Genomic DNA, 14,324 nt, shown 5'->3' with positions numbered 1-14,324 from the left:
TGGGTCTGCTCTTAGAGACATAGGCAGAGATGATAGACATGGAGTTCTTTGATATGATCATGCTAGAGGCTGATGGGTTGGTGCCAGGATGCACAGTTCCACCTATGGGTGAGAGAGACGAGCCATCCCATTGTCGACATTGACACATCCATACATGATGGGTAGTTTGGATGATGCAGTATATGCAGATATCATACGGGAGGCTAGGACAGCCAAGTTTGTGCAAATTCAATCAATGTTTGGGTGTCTCATGTACGAACTACTAGTGTCGAGGCCCAACCTAGCAACTGCAATGCGAGCATTTGCGGGGGGGGGGGGTGGAATTCGCTCCCTCTTTATCTATTAGTATATAGATATATATATATATATAGAGAGAGAGAGAGCTCGAAAAGCCACCAACACCGCTTGCAAGCTCTCTTGATTACGACAAAACTTGAGAGAGCACATGCGTTCTTAATGCGTGCACTGCGAGTAAGCCCGGGCATCCCCCGAAATCAGACCATCATTAGCGGCAACAATCACACCTCGACACGTCAGTGCATTTTTTTCTTTGGTGAGAGCTTCTTCTTGATGATTTGGTGCTTTTGTCCGCATCACTTTTGAGCATTGACGGCTACATCATCGGTGATCGCTTCCATCCGGCAGTGAAAGACAATATCGACCAGTTTTTTCTCAGCTTTGACACAATGAGAGTGAGCCAGAGAGGTTGGGCTCTCCTCCAGCATAGCCTTCGCCATTAGATCCCCTCCCACGTGCTCATCTATAGTGGTTTGTCTTCGACCGTTTCCCTTGGCATCGCAACTTAGACGTACCAGGAGATAGACGAGCGAGATCACGGTCGGCTCTCCTCTAGTCCTCATCCAAAGCAGCTTGGCTGTGCAGATCTCCATAACCCCCCCCCCCCCCCCCCCCCCCCCCCGGTGTTTCAGCTTTGATAGTTCCCCATTTTTGTGCTTCTGCAACACATATCGATGCATAGCGGCTCCGATGGCCCATCGCATGGTAGCTTTTCTCGTGATCGCGGCGCTGGGATGACAATTTCAACCACAAGAGGCTGGTTGATTGTGTTATGAGTTTGGTTTTTGATCGACGTGTTTTCCGATCGATGAGGTAGTGTGCTAGTTTCCATGCAGTTTTCCTCACGTGTTGCAAAGTCCTTCTAGTGCAGATTATGCGGCACATGTAGTGCTAATGTATTACTGCGTGGGGCATTCTAGAGAGTACTTTTAGCATGGTTTTTTACAGTTTTATGCTATGTGTGCATGTGCAGATACAGCTTGCGCTAGCTATAGCTCGTAGGTAGCAGGTTCACAATTTTACAATGTTTTTTGGACAGTTAGAGCTCCATGGAGCCGCTCGTTCAGGAGTGAGCTTCTTTGCCAGGGTTTTGGCAGTTTATGTATACCAGATTGTGGATTTTACATTGAGTGTCTGTTTTTCATGCGTTTTTGGTGAGATTTTGCTCAAAATGCAGGGGAAACTCTGTCCGTTTGTCCCTAAATTCTTGCCATGTTTTGCACGTATTCAAAGCCTACTCTCTTATGGTTTAGTGATCGAGTTTTTTACTCTCACTTTGATATCTTATACACATTCTCGCAAGAGTGAGAGTTGCATATGCTCGTTTGGCTACAAACACATAGTCACATGCTTTACAACTTCTACAGGTTTTTTGGAAGATCTTTGCAGGTCTGCTTGGGATGCATTTTGAGCACTGTTTGCTTACCACTTGTGCATATGTTTATGCGTTTTACACTCCTTCGAGCTATGTGTCCTAGACTTGGCTCACTTGGTTTAGTGATTTTGTTTATGCTCGCAGATTGTGGACCTTTGTAGAGTTGTTTAACGCATATATGAGCATCAATTTTGATGCGGTTGATCATGGGTTTCATGATTGCATATGATCGAGTGATCTCCCACTTTGTTGCCAGTTGGCATCGTCCATAGTTAAGATTTTTCTTGAGGTTTTTGCTCAGTTTATAGGGGAGACTCTACCTATTTCTCTCTGAGGATTTCTCGCCATAGTTTGGTTCAATTAGCACACATGTGTGACAAGTTTTATCTCAGTGAGACAATTAGCAATTTGTGAGTGTCAGATAGTGCTTAGAGAGCAATCTTTTCAAATGCATTGTGGTTCATTAGTGATTGCCAGAGGAGCCCGTTGTGGCTTTGTATATCATATGCATGTATCTAAGGTGCAAGGTGGCATGGTCTCAGTTTTGCTACAGACATGCTTTGAGCGAGAGATGAGACGTGTCTCCTTTGAGGGTGAGCTCCACCATGCTCACGAGACAAAGCTTTTAGCTATGCAGGAGGTGCTAGTAGCTCTATAGAAATAGAGGTAGAGTGGCAATTCTCTAGTGAGACACATCAGGTGTTGTCAGAGTCTGTGCAGGAAGAGGTAGAGTGGGTCTGCTCCTAGAGACATAGGCAGAGATGATAGACATGGAGTTCTTTGATATGATCATGCTAGAGGCTGATGGGTTGGTGCTAGGATGCACAGTTCCACCTATGGGTGAGAGAGACGAGCCATCCCAGTGTCGACATTGACACATCCATACATGATGGGTAGTCTGGATGATGCAGTATATGCAGATATCATACGGGAGGCTAGGACAGCCAAGTTTGTGCAAATTTCATCAACGTTTGGGTGTCTAATGTACGAACTACTAGTGTCGAGGCCCAACCTAGCAACTGCAATGGGAGCATTTGCGGGGGGGGGGGGGGGGTGGAATTCGCTCCCCCTTTATCTATAAGTATATAGATATATATATACAGAGAGAGAGAGAGAGAGAGAGAGAGAGCTCGAAAAGCCACCAACACCGCTTGCAAGCTCTCTTGATTACGACAAAACGTGAGAGAGCACATGCATTCTTAATGCGTGCACTGCGAGTAAGCCCGGGCATCCCCCGGAATCAGACCATCTCCAGCGGCAACAATCACACCTCGACACGTCAGTGCATTTTTTTCTTTGGTGAGAGCTTCTTCTTGATGATTTGGTGCTTTTGTCCGCATCACTTTTGAGCATTGACGGCTACATCATTGGTGATCGCTTCCGTCCAGCAGTGAAAGATAATATCGACCAATTTTTTCTCAGCTTTGACACAATGAGAGTGAGCCAGAGAAGTTGGGCTCTCCTCCAGCATAGCCTTCGCCATTGGATCCCCTCCCACGTGCTCATCTAGAGTGGTTTGTCTTCGACCGTTTCCCTTGGCATCCCAACTTAGACGTACCAGTAGATAGACGAACGAGATCACGGTCGGCTCTCCTCTAGTCCTCATCCAAAGGAGCTTGGCTGTGTAGATCTCCATAGCCCCCCCCCCGCATGGTGTTTCAGCTTTGATAGTTCCCCATTTTTGTGCTTCTGCAACACATATCGATGCATAGCGGCTCCGATGGCCCATCGCATGGTAGCTTTTCTTGTGATCGCGGCTCTGGGATGACAATTTCAACCACAAGAGGCTGGTTGATTGTGTTATGAGTTTGGTTTTTGATCGACGTGTTTTCCGATCGATGAGGTAGTGTGCTAGTTTCCATGCAGTTTTGCTCACATGTTGCAAAGTCCTTCTAGTGCAGATTATGCGGCACATGTAGTGCTAATGTATGACTGCGTGGGGCATTCTAGAGAGTACTTTTAGCATGGTTTTTTACAGTTTCATGCTATGTGTGCATGTGCAGATACAGCTTGAGCTAGCTATAGCTGGTAGGTAGCAGGTTCACAAGTTTACAATGTTTTTTGGAGAGTTACAGGTCCATGGAGCCGCTCGTTCAGGAGTGAGCTTCTTTGCCAGGGTTTTGGCAGTTGATGTATACCAGATTGTGGATTTTACACTGACTGTCTATTTTTCATGCGTTTTTTGGTGAGATTTTGCTCAAAATGCAGGGGAAACTCTGTCCGTTTGTCCCTAAATTCTTGCCATGTTTGCACGTATTCAAAGCCTACTCTCTTATGGTTTAGTGATCGAGTTTTTTACTCTCACTTTGATATCTTATACACATTCTCGCAAGAGTGAGAGTTGCATATGCTCGTTTGGCTACAAACACATAGTCACATGCTTTACATGTTCTACAGGTTTTTTGAAAGATCTTTGCAGGTCTGCTTGGGATGCATTTTGGGCACTATTTGCTCACTACTTGTGAATATGTTTATGCGTTTTACACTCCTTCGAGCTATGTGTCCTAGACTTGGCTCACTTGGTTTAGTGATAGTGTTTATGCTTGCAGATTGTGGACCTTTGTAGAGTTGTTTAACGCATATATGAGCATCAATTTTGATGCGGTTGATCATGGGTTTCATGATTGCATATGATCGAGTGATCTCCCACTTTGTTGCCAGTTGGCATCGTCCATAGTTAAGATTTTTCTTGAGGTTTTTGCTCAGTTTATAGGGGAGACTCTGCCTATTTCTCTCTGAGGATTTCTCGCCATAGTTTGGTTCAATTAGCACACATGTGTGACAAGTTTATCTCAGTGAGACAATTAGCAAATTGTGAGTGTCAGATAGTGCTTAGAGAGCAATCTTTTCAAATGCATTGTGGTTATTAGTGATTGCCAGAGGAGCCCGTTGTGGCTTTGTATATCATATGCATGTATCTAAGGTGCAAGGTGGCATGGTCTCAGTTTTGCTACTGACATGCTTTGAGCGAGAGATGAGACGTGTCTCCTTTGAGGGTGAGCTCCACCATGCTCACGAGACAAAGCTTTTAGCTATGTAGGAGGTGCTAGTAGACTCTATAGAAATAGAGGTAGAGTGGCAATTCTCTAGTGAGACACATCAAGTGTTGTCAGAGTCTGTGCAGGAAGAGGTAGAGTGGGTCTGCTCCTAGAGACATAGGCAGAGATGATAGACATGGAGTTCTTTGATATGACCATGCTAGAGGCTGATGAGTTGTTGCCAGGATGCACAGTTCCACCTATGGGTGAGAGAGACGAGCCATCCTAGTGTCGACATTGACACATCCATACATGATGGGTAGTCTGGATGATGCAGTATATGCAGATATCATACGGGAGGCTAGTACTTCCAAGTTTGTGCAAATTTCATCAACGTTTGGGTGTCTCATGTACGAACTACTAGTGTCGAGGCCCAACCTAGCAACTGCAATGGGAGCATTTGCATCAGGGATTGCCAGTCATACGATGACTGACACTAGCATGATGCATAGCAGAGTTTTTTTGGACCACACAGAGTTTTCTACAGTATTTACATGCATGGGTATGCTTGGTTGCAATACAACTACATGTAGAACTGAGCAAGCCAATGAGCATAGGTTGAGAGATTCTCTCACCAACTTTCTTGTACATAATAGTGGTTTAGCTAGTGGACCCACTTATTGGCATATTTGCTTTAAGTGGGAGGTTGTTGGGGTTAAAGGTGTTGTGCCTTTGCCCGGGGGCGTACGTTCAGTGTTTGGCCGCCCACTGACCTTATTCTTGTACATATACAAAGAATAAGGGGCATCTCACTATGAGACTTTCTCCACCCACACAACACCTTGCACTCTCTCCTTCTCCCCTTTCCGCATTGCACGCATGCATTCCACACACTACACTCTTTAATGTGTTATCCTCAATCGCACTCTCATTGTGACCTATTGCATGAGGGTAGATAGGACTCTTCTAAATGAAATACGTCTCAAGCTTTATGCACTTTGAGGAAGAAGCAAAAGACACTGAAAGCGTGCTTATTACAAAGGATTTGGGAGAACTACTTGTTGTTGCTATCCATAAGGCCTCTTCATTATCAAACTCAGTCACCACATTTTTAGAGTTTACAATTGGACTTCTAATTAGTGTTGTGGTTTCATTATCTTATGAGCAGACTCTTCCATTATGCTGCCAAAAGACTCATGGAAATAATTATTAGCTTGACTTTCTTCTTGCTTCTCCACACCAATTTTTCTAGCTCTTTGACAAGCAGTTTGTGTCCCTGCTTTCATCATGGCTTCCTCTTGATACATATTTATTGATTGGGCTCAAAGTTACAGTGTTCATTCATGCCAAAACCGACATTGGGAACCATATGTTGGTTATCCATTACCTTTGTGATCATAGAGATCACCAACCCCTACACTTCTGATTTGTTATTGACAAGAAGGTTGGTACTTTTTTGCTACGAGCCTGCATGTTTTGATCCTCAATGTGCCTAGAATCCAGAGAGGTATCAAGTGCCTTCTTCAAGATTATTGGATGGAAAGTCTCCACTGCTCCCAGTCACTACTTGCTTGTGCCTCTTGAATCATCCTTATCTCCTCTGGCTTTTGTAAGGGCACCACATTTGGCATACATATAACAAACGCATTTCCACAACCATAATCCATGACTAGCAATCTCATTGTGGATTCCCTTACCCATGTAAAGATCTAATATAAGGCAACATGCCTTGAAGATGCAAGCAGAGATGATTGCATATGGAGAGAGGTCTTCTCATTGCATCTGATGAAGACAACACAAAGCTTCTTTGTAACAAAAATGTTGTACATATCTTGCAATTTTCAAGTTCCAAGAGTTACACTTGGTACAAAAAACATATCAATTCTCATCAAGATGTTTTTGTGCTTTTGTAAGGATGCCACATTTGGCATACATATCGACCAATGCATTGCCAAGCACGGTGTGTTTTTCCAACAAGTCCTAACTAGTGATTTCATCACGCTTCTCTCACACATGTGAAAGTCTTGCGTAAAGCCACATGCCTTCAAGGTGCAAGCATAATTTCTTCTCATTTTATTAGAAAAATGAAGAGATTGCCCAAAATTGCTCGAGATAGGTAAGTTTTAATTGCATTTGGAGAAAGGCATTCACTTGGAATTTGATTAAAATAGTTAAGAGACATGCCCAGAATCCCTCGAGATAGGCAAATTTTTTGTGTTGTTTAATATTCATGTGCTTGGAATAGTTGTGCCTTTCTCTCCATGCACAATCTTTTGGAGATACCTCTATGTTGCTAGGACGATTCATGATCAGTCATGTACAAATGCTAACGAGTCACAAATGCTGATTTTTCAAAGTTTTGAAATGTACCTAGTCGCACAGTTCCTACCATAGAAAGACCAAGAAGACCAAAACAATATACCTTATTTATAGGAGTAAATGCTTGGCTAGTAACAGTATCCTCTTGTACCATCTCTTCTTTCACTTTCTTCTAAAATAGGACATTGTGCTTTTAGAATTTATAAATACACTATAAACAAACAACCTCATAAACATGAATCTCTAAGAACAACAACACAAGTTCATTTCCCTTACATGGATCTTTGTAGCTACTGTTGATCCTTTTTTAAATAGCGGCAATGCATACATCTTTACTGCACATATGTATGCCTCCATAACATTGGCTAGCTCTCTTAAAACAAAGACTTCTTCTTGGTTCTTGGCAAGCTGCTCAAAGGCATCCAAAGCCTTACACCTTTGAGTCAACAGTTTTCTCTTCACTTTCTCAAACTTTGTAAAGCTCCTTTCAAATTTTTAATGAGGATATTTGAAGCATGATTATGATTGCTTTTCATAAGTAGCGGCCTTTGAGGAACTCCCATTGTACACCCTTCATTGTTGATATTGGGCAACAAACTTGTTATAAGAGATGCAAGGGGTTAACATGAGGATGATCAATCATGTCAATCCATTTCTCACAACACAATAACTTTCTAGACATTCTTCACTCACAATGTTGTGGCAAGTTTCTTGCCCATCTTCTCAAACAATTTCCTCATGATGGAGATTAATGCTATCCATTACAAATTTTTCGACATCAATTCAAGGGAAGACACTACTGGAAGAAATGAAAATTTTGATTTAAAGTGGGGGGGGGGGGGGGGGGGGGAGAGAGAGAGAGAGAGAGAGAGAGAGAGAGAGAGAGAGAGAGAGAGAGAGAGAGAGAGAGAGAGAGAGAGAGAGAGAATGGTATGGTACTGTCTGTCCTCCGTGACATTTTATGTTGGATGTGGCTAGCAATAGCATGTTTAAGGATAGTTGGGCTTTGTAATGGTTAATTGCTTTGTTGTTATCTTCATACAGTAGTGGTTAACTAATTGTGAGATTGCGCTTGTGTAGATTGAAATTCAAAAGTAGGCTGTGGAGTTTATCACTCTAGCTATTTTATTTTGAGTTCAATAATTAAGTTGTTTTGGCTCAATGTTCATTATTTATTTCATTGCATTCAATAAGTAAGCCTTCTTGACTCATTTTGTCCATCTAGGTTAGAGAAGCCTTCAATAAGGGAGAACCACCCCTTATGATTGGCCATGCAACTTTGTGTAAAAATGGGCTTGTAATTGTTTATTTTTCAAGGAGGATCAATCTATAATCAAAGTATATAGAGTGGCGTGCACTTGGGGATTATATTTATGCCAAAATTTGTGTGATTCTCTTCTCTCTTTCTATAAGCTATTTTTTGTGTATGCGATCTCATCACCATCTTCCTCTCTTACGTTCTCTTACACTTCTATGTCTAAACCTACTTGTGTGTATCTTTGTGTGTAGCAAGAAGATGCTGGATATAGTTTGGTTCATATGACACATTTAAGCGATTGGGTGTAACTTAGTGACAATGACAAATAGGGAAGGAATAAGCGCAACACCAATGTATACTTGCAAAACATACTACCTTTTGCATGTTGCACTAGAAAAGAAATTTTGGAGGCAGGTTGAGGTCAACCTCATTCTCCAAGTCTTTGCACACTTTTTGTAGTGTGACATTACCTCAAATGCTAAGAACTATCACCAGGTCATGCCCACACCATACCTCAAACATCCTTAAAGGATTAATAATGTCATTAGACAAATCTTGGTCCACAACTACCAAAGGACCATTCACCTGATGCAGTGGAAGGAAGATATGAAGTTTTGCAAGGCTATGATGCACTTACACACAATGGACTTATTATCCACAAGATGCCATCAAAATCATGGAAATCCCAAGAATTGTCTATAAAATCAAGGCAATTCTCTGACTTGCAGATAAGCATGGTAGTTGTCGTCCTGAGGCCCTTATTTATTCATGGAAGAAGTGAATAAACACATACATGGGCATGAAGATGGAGACATGTACCACATGACGCACAACATTTGATCTTAAGCACTGTTGTATTTCTTCATGGAGCTTTAGTCTGAGACGCTCAGAGGTCTCAGAGGCATGAACTAGCCACTCTAGACTTTTCTTTGGAGGAAGTGGGAGATATTGTAGTGTTCCCAAGCCAAGTGCAAAACGAGGAGCATTGTGAAAGTAGTCATAGAAGAATATCCCCCTTTTAGCGAGCACTCTTTTAGCACTAGTGTTGTAGAGAAGCTGACCACCCAACGCATAGAATGCATTGAAAATTCCCATTATGTATTCCATCGACTGCCAGTCTTCTTTGTCTGAGGGATAGATATCTGCAATACTCAAGGCATGAAATTTAATCACACAATACACAAGTGAACAGAAGAACCCCTTAAGGAGTTTAGAAAACACACAGTTTGGTTGGTTAGCTGGAAACCCAGTCGATGTTGCTCGAAGATGTAGCTCAAAATGCATATATGAGTGTTCAATGAGCACCTCCTTGGCTTTCTTGCCTGTTTGTGATAAGTGAAAATATTTAACCCTACCTTTGTAGATGTTAACAAACTCATTTCATGTGCACTTTCTCTTCCTTGTTTATAAGAGACCCCAACTTCCAATGGTGATGGTGGTGGCTAACCATCAACCATTGTCCAAATCAAAGCTGTTGGAAATTTCCACTAACTTAATACTTACAGATGAATGTCAAGGTCTTATGCTCTCCATTAGTGCTTATTCTACAGTCTTAAGAGGCACAACATGGGGGGGAGAAGAGAGAGAGAGAGAGAGAGAGAGAGAGAGAGAGAGAGAGAGAGAGAGAGAGAGAGAGAGAGAGAGTTTAGTAGTGTATCTAAGCACAAAGAGGTGTTGGAATTAGGGTTGCAAGAAAACACACACAACTTGGAGAAGACGAAGGAAGCTCAAGGCACACAATGGAGAGTGCATTACTTAGTGTGCAATGGAAAGATAGATAGCCCTAGAGTGATGGGCATATATACAATGCACGGGGGGAAAAACCTCCTAAAGAGGGAAAAATGCCCCGGCGGTCCTAGTGTGTTCACACACATCACTACCACATGTATATGGTAACAAATCCCCTTGGAGTGATGCGATGAACGAGAGCTGGCACGTGAGTAAAGGAAAGTGCCATGCCTTGAGTACATGATCAGTCCACAAAGGAGAGTAAGCCCAAAGCTTTGCGGAAAGCTTCGAGCTTCTCACGAGACAATGACTTTGTGAAAAGATTTGCAAGGTTGTCCTATGTTGGCACATAAGCCAAGCTGATCTCTCCTGCTGAGAGCCTCTCCCTGACATAGTGGTAATGCACCTCAATGTGCTTTGTGCGAGCATGAAAAACTGGGTTCCTCGCAACTGCGAGTGCGCTCTGACTATCAGTGTAGATAGTGTTGGTAGTGTCCTATCCAACACCCAAATCAGCCATAAGGCGTCTGAGCCATACACACTCAACCGTAGTTGTGAAGATTGCCATGTACTCAACCTCACAACTAGAAGTGGCCACATTAGGTTGCTTCTTGCCCAACCATGATATACACGAACTGCCAAGCATGAAACAAAAACCACTTGTGGGCACTCGCGTGTCAAATCAACCAACCCAATCTGAGTCTGAAAAAGCATGTAAGTCTGGCGGCAATGATCCCCCCTTGGGATAAAACAAGCCAATATGTAAAGTGCCACTAAGGTAAAGGAAAATCCTCTTGACTGCTTGCTAATGCTTAGACCCTGGGCTATGCATAAATCAGCTGGCCTGTGAGACTGCAAACTAAATATCCGGCCTCGTGTTGCATACATAAATGAAGCATCCAACAACAGTTTGGTAAAGAGTGACATTTGCAAGATCACCAGCATCATGAAGACTCAGTTTTAAACCTGTTTCCATGGGAGTGGCAATAGGTTTGCAATCCTCAAATCCAAACTTACATAGAAATTTCTTTATGTAACTTTTCTGACACAAGGCAATACCACCATCACACTGCTTAAACGATATACCCAAGTAATGATGCAACAACCCCAAATCTTTCATCTTGAAAGTAGCATTCAAATCAGCCTTAAATTCAGCAATATGTCTCTCATTTGGTCCAATGATCAGCAAATCATCTACATAAAGAACCACAATGAGAAGTACATCACCCTCACGCTTTACATACAATGTGCTTTCTATTGAATTGTTACGAAAGACTCGTTTGACCAAATGAGTATCAGCTTTCTCATACCAAGCACGAGTATATTGCTTCAACCCATACAAAGACTTCTTACATCTGCACACTTTGTCCTCTTGTCCTTTCTTGACAAAACTGTGAGACTGCGTTACATAAACTTCCTCAAATATGTCACCATTCAAGAAAGCAATAACAATGTCTGATTGATGTACATCCCAACCAAAATGAGATGTCGATGCACATAGAAAATGCACAGTAGTCATACGACAAGTGGGAGCAAAAGTCTCTTCATAATCTATGCCTTTTTGCTGTGCATAACCCTTTGCAAAAAGTCGAGCCTTATGGCGATCGATCTCACCATCCGGTTTGCATTTCAACTTGTAAACCCACTTTGTACCAATGGCCTTTTTGCCAGGAGGCAAATCACATAAAGTCCATGTGTCATTTTCTATAAGTGCATCATATTCTCATTGCATGGCAGCCATCCAATTTTCTGAATTCTGTGCTTCATCAAAAGACAGAGGTTCCTCAACATCATGTAAGCTAGACACAGCCAAATCATAACAATCTGATGCATAAGATGCATGGCTAGAGCCTGAATGAGTACAACTAGACAAAGGTGCATCCAATTAACTGTCACACAATGTATGCACCAGCCATTTTGGCATACCTCTAGCCTGCTCATTTTCAGCCCTTTCCTCATCAAGTACATCATGTACATCTGCATCAGTAATAGACTGACCTGTAACATTTTTGAAAACCCCCATAGGATGTACATTTGCCTCATTGGAATTTACATTCGAACTTCCACCACTGAAAAGAGGCAAAAGTGTCATAAATGTCCTATGAGCTTACATTACTGTCTCTAGTACATGACAACAAGGGTTGAACAAAATCTTCCACAAACACTACATCCTATGAAACCAAAATACGCTTTGTTTGCGGATGATACAACCTGTAACCTTTGCTTTCAACACTATAACCAACAACAATACATTAGACAGCCTTATCATTTAATTTTCTGCGCTGTGTTTGTGACACCAAAGCATATGCCAAACAACCAAAAACACGCATGTGCTCAATAGAAGGCTTTCTATCATGCCATGCTGCATATGGAGTAATAGACTGCAAAGCTTCATAGGACACCTGTTAAGTACATAAGTGGCACACATGATGGCCTCAAGCAAAAAAGAATGCGACAAAGCTTGACTTTTGACCATACATCCTGCCCTTTCCGTAAGTGACCTGTTTTTCCTCTCAGCGACACCATTTTGCTGAGGTGTATAAGGCACTGTGCATTGGTGTTTTATCCCACGACTAGCCAAAAATGCATTAAGTTCATGAGACATATACTCCCCCCCTCGATCGGAACGGAGGGTGTCCATAGTACATCTTGATACATTTTCAGCCATAGCCAAAAATTGTTTGAAGCACATAAAAACTTCGGACTTCGCTTTAAGCGGAAATACCCATGCATGCCTGGAGTAATCATCAATGGAAGTCACGAAGTAAAGGTAATTGCACAAGGACAGAGTTTGCCCACAAGCATCACTATGCACAAGCTGCAACCTGCATGTGGCCCTAACTGAACCATCCTTTGGAAACTTTGAAGGTTGCATCTTACCCAAAATACAGCCTTCACAAACATGTTTGACAGGTGATTCAAGAGGCGGCAAAGAAGCAACCATATCAGATTTCTGCAAATGCAACAAACTGGCAAAATTCAAATGCCCAAAATGTGCATGCCACAATTTTGAATCTGAAACAACCCTTGAATCTGCAACTGCATTTGCAAAATTTTATCCACACTTGTCATACAAAGTGAGCTTATACAGCCCACGACACAAAAGGCCAGATGCAATAATTTCATCACCAAAACCGAGATCAGAACTTTACATCTATCATCCACAAATTTGACTACAAATCAAAGTCTAGCAAGTGTAGATACAAACAAAAGATTCTTCTTGATCCCAGGTACATAAAGTGCATCAACAAGTGTGAAAGAACTGCCATTTGCAGCAGTAAGCACGATCTTTCTAACCCCCTGAACTGGATAAGAGGCATTGTTGGCACAAGTGACTGAATTCCCATGAGGGACAGCCTCGAGAGAGGTGAACAATTCACGATGTGAGGTAATGTGCTTTGTAGCACCACTGTCAAAATACCACACATGTGAATCTGCAGCATCTGACATGCATGCATCATGGACAACAGGTGCGCTCTGCACTAAAAGCCCATTCTGCATCAACATCATCATCACAATCTCCTTTCACAGAAGACTTAACAATGGCTGCATTTGTAGTGGAACCGGCATTTGCAGTGGAACCACCATCTTTCTTCTTAGCCTCTTTGGCCTTCAACTTAGGACACTACTTGATCAAGTGATCATTGTCTTTACAATAATGGCAACGTATTTTCTTTTTGCCCTTATCACCAAAATTGCCAGACGAAGTGCTGCCAAGAGAAGCATTAGGAACAGAAGTTTTGCCACTCGTAGTAGCAGAACCATAAGAAGTGGCTGCATTGCTGTTACCACCCTTTCTATTCAACTGCATGCTGTCTAGTCCTGTTCTTTCTGGATAGTGACTCTTGCAGGAGCAATGTGCACAATGCATCAAACTTGACAACTTCAGGATTTCCTTGGGCCATAACTCTCCAAGTACTAGTAAAAGTCTGGTAAGAATCTGGCAAGGCATCACAAACAGTCTGCACAAGAGAACTGTCTGAAATGACTTCACGTGTAGAAATAAGTTGCTCATTGATATCCTTGACACCAGCAAGGAAAGTGTCCATATCATCTTTCTCATGCATAATCTTTGACTCCGGCTCTTTACGCAACAATGCAATTTTAGCCTCATTGGCGAATTGCATAAAGACCAGCCAGAATATCCCAAGCCTGTTTTGCAGATTTTGTTGAACGAATGTGAGGAGTAATGGTGTGCTTCACAGACAACGCAATCAATGCATGAGCTTGCGCATCCTTTACATCCCCAATGAGCTTGTTCTACCGTAAGCAAAACAACTCTTACAGTAGCAATCCATGCAGTAAGATTCTCGACATTGCCTACATCCTCAGAACCGAGGCGTACATCAATGAGCTGCACAATATTCCA

The sequence above is a fragment of the Adiantum capillus-veneris genome, chromosome 28 (genome assembly GCF_014529385.1).
Source record: "Adiantum capillus-veneris isolate H3 chromosome 28, ASM1452938v2, whole genome shotgun sequence".
Classification (NCBI taxonomy): Eukaryota; Viridiplantae; Streptophyta; class Polypodiopsida; order Polypodiales; family Pteridaceae; genus Adiantum; species Adiantum capillus-veneris.
This window is presented reverse-complemented; position numbering follows the sequence as displayed.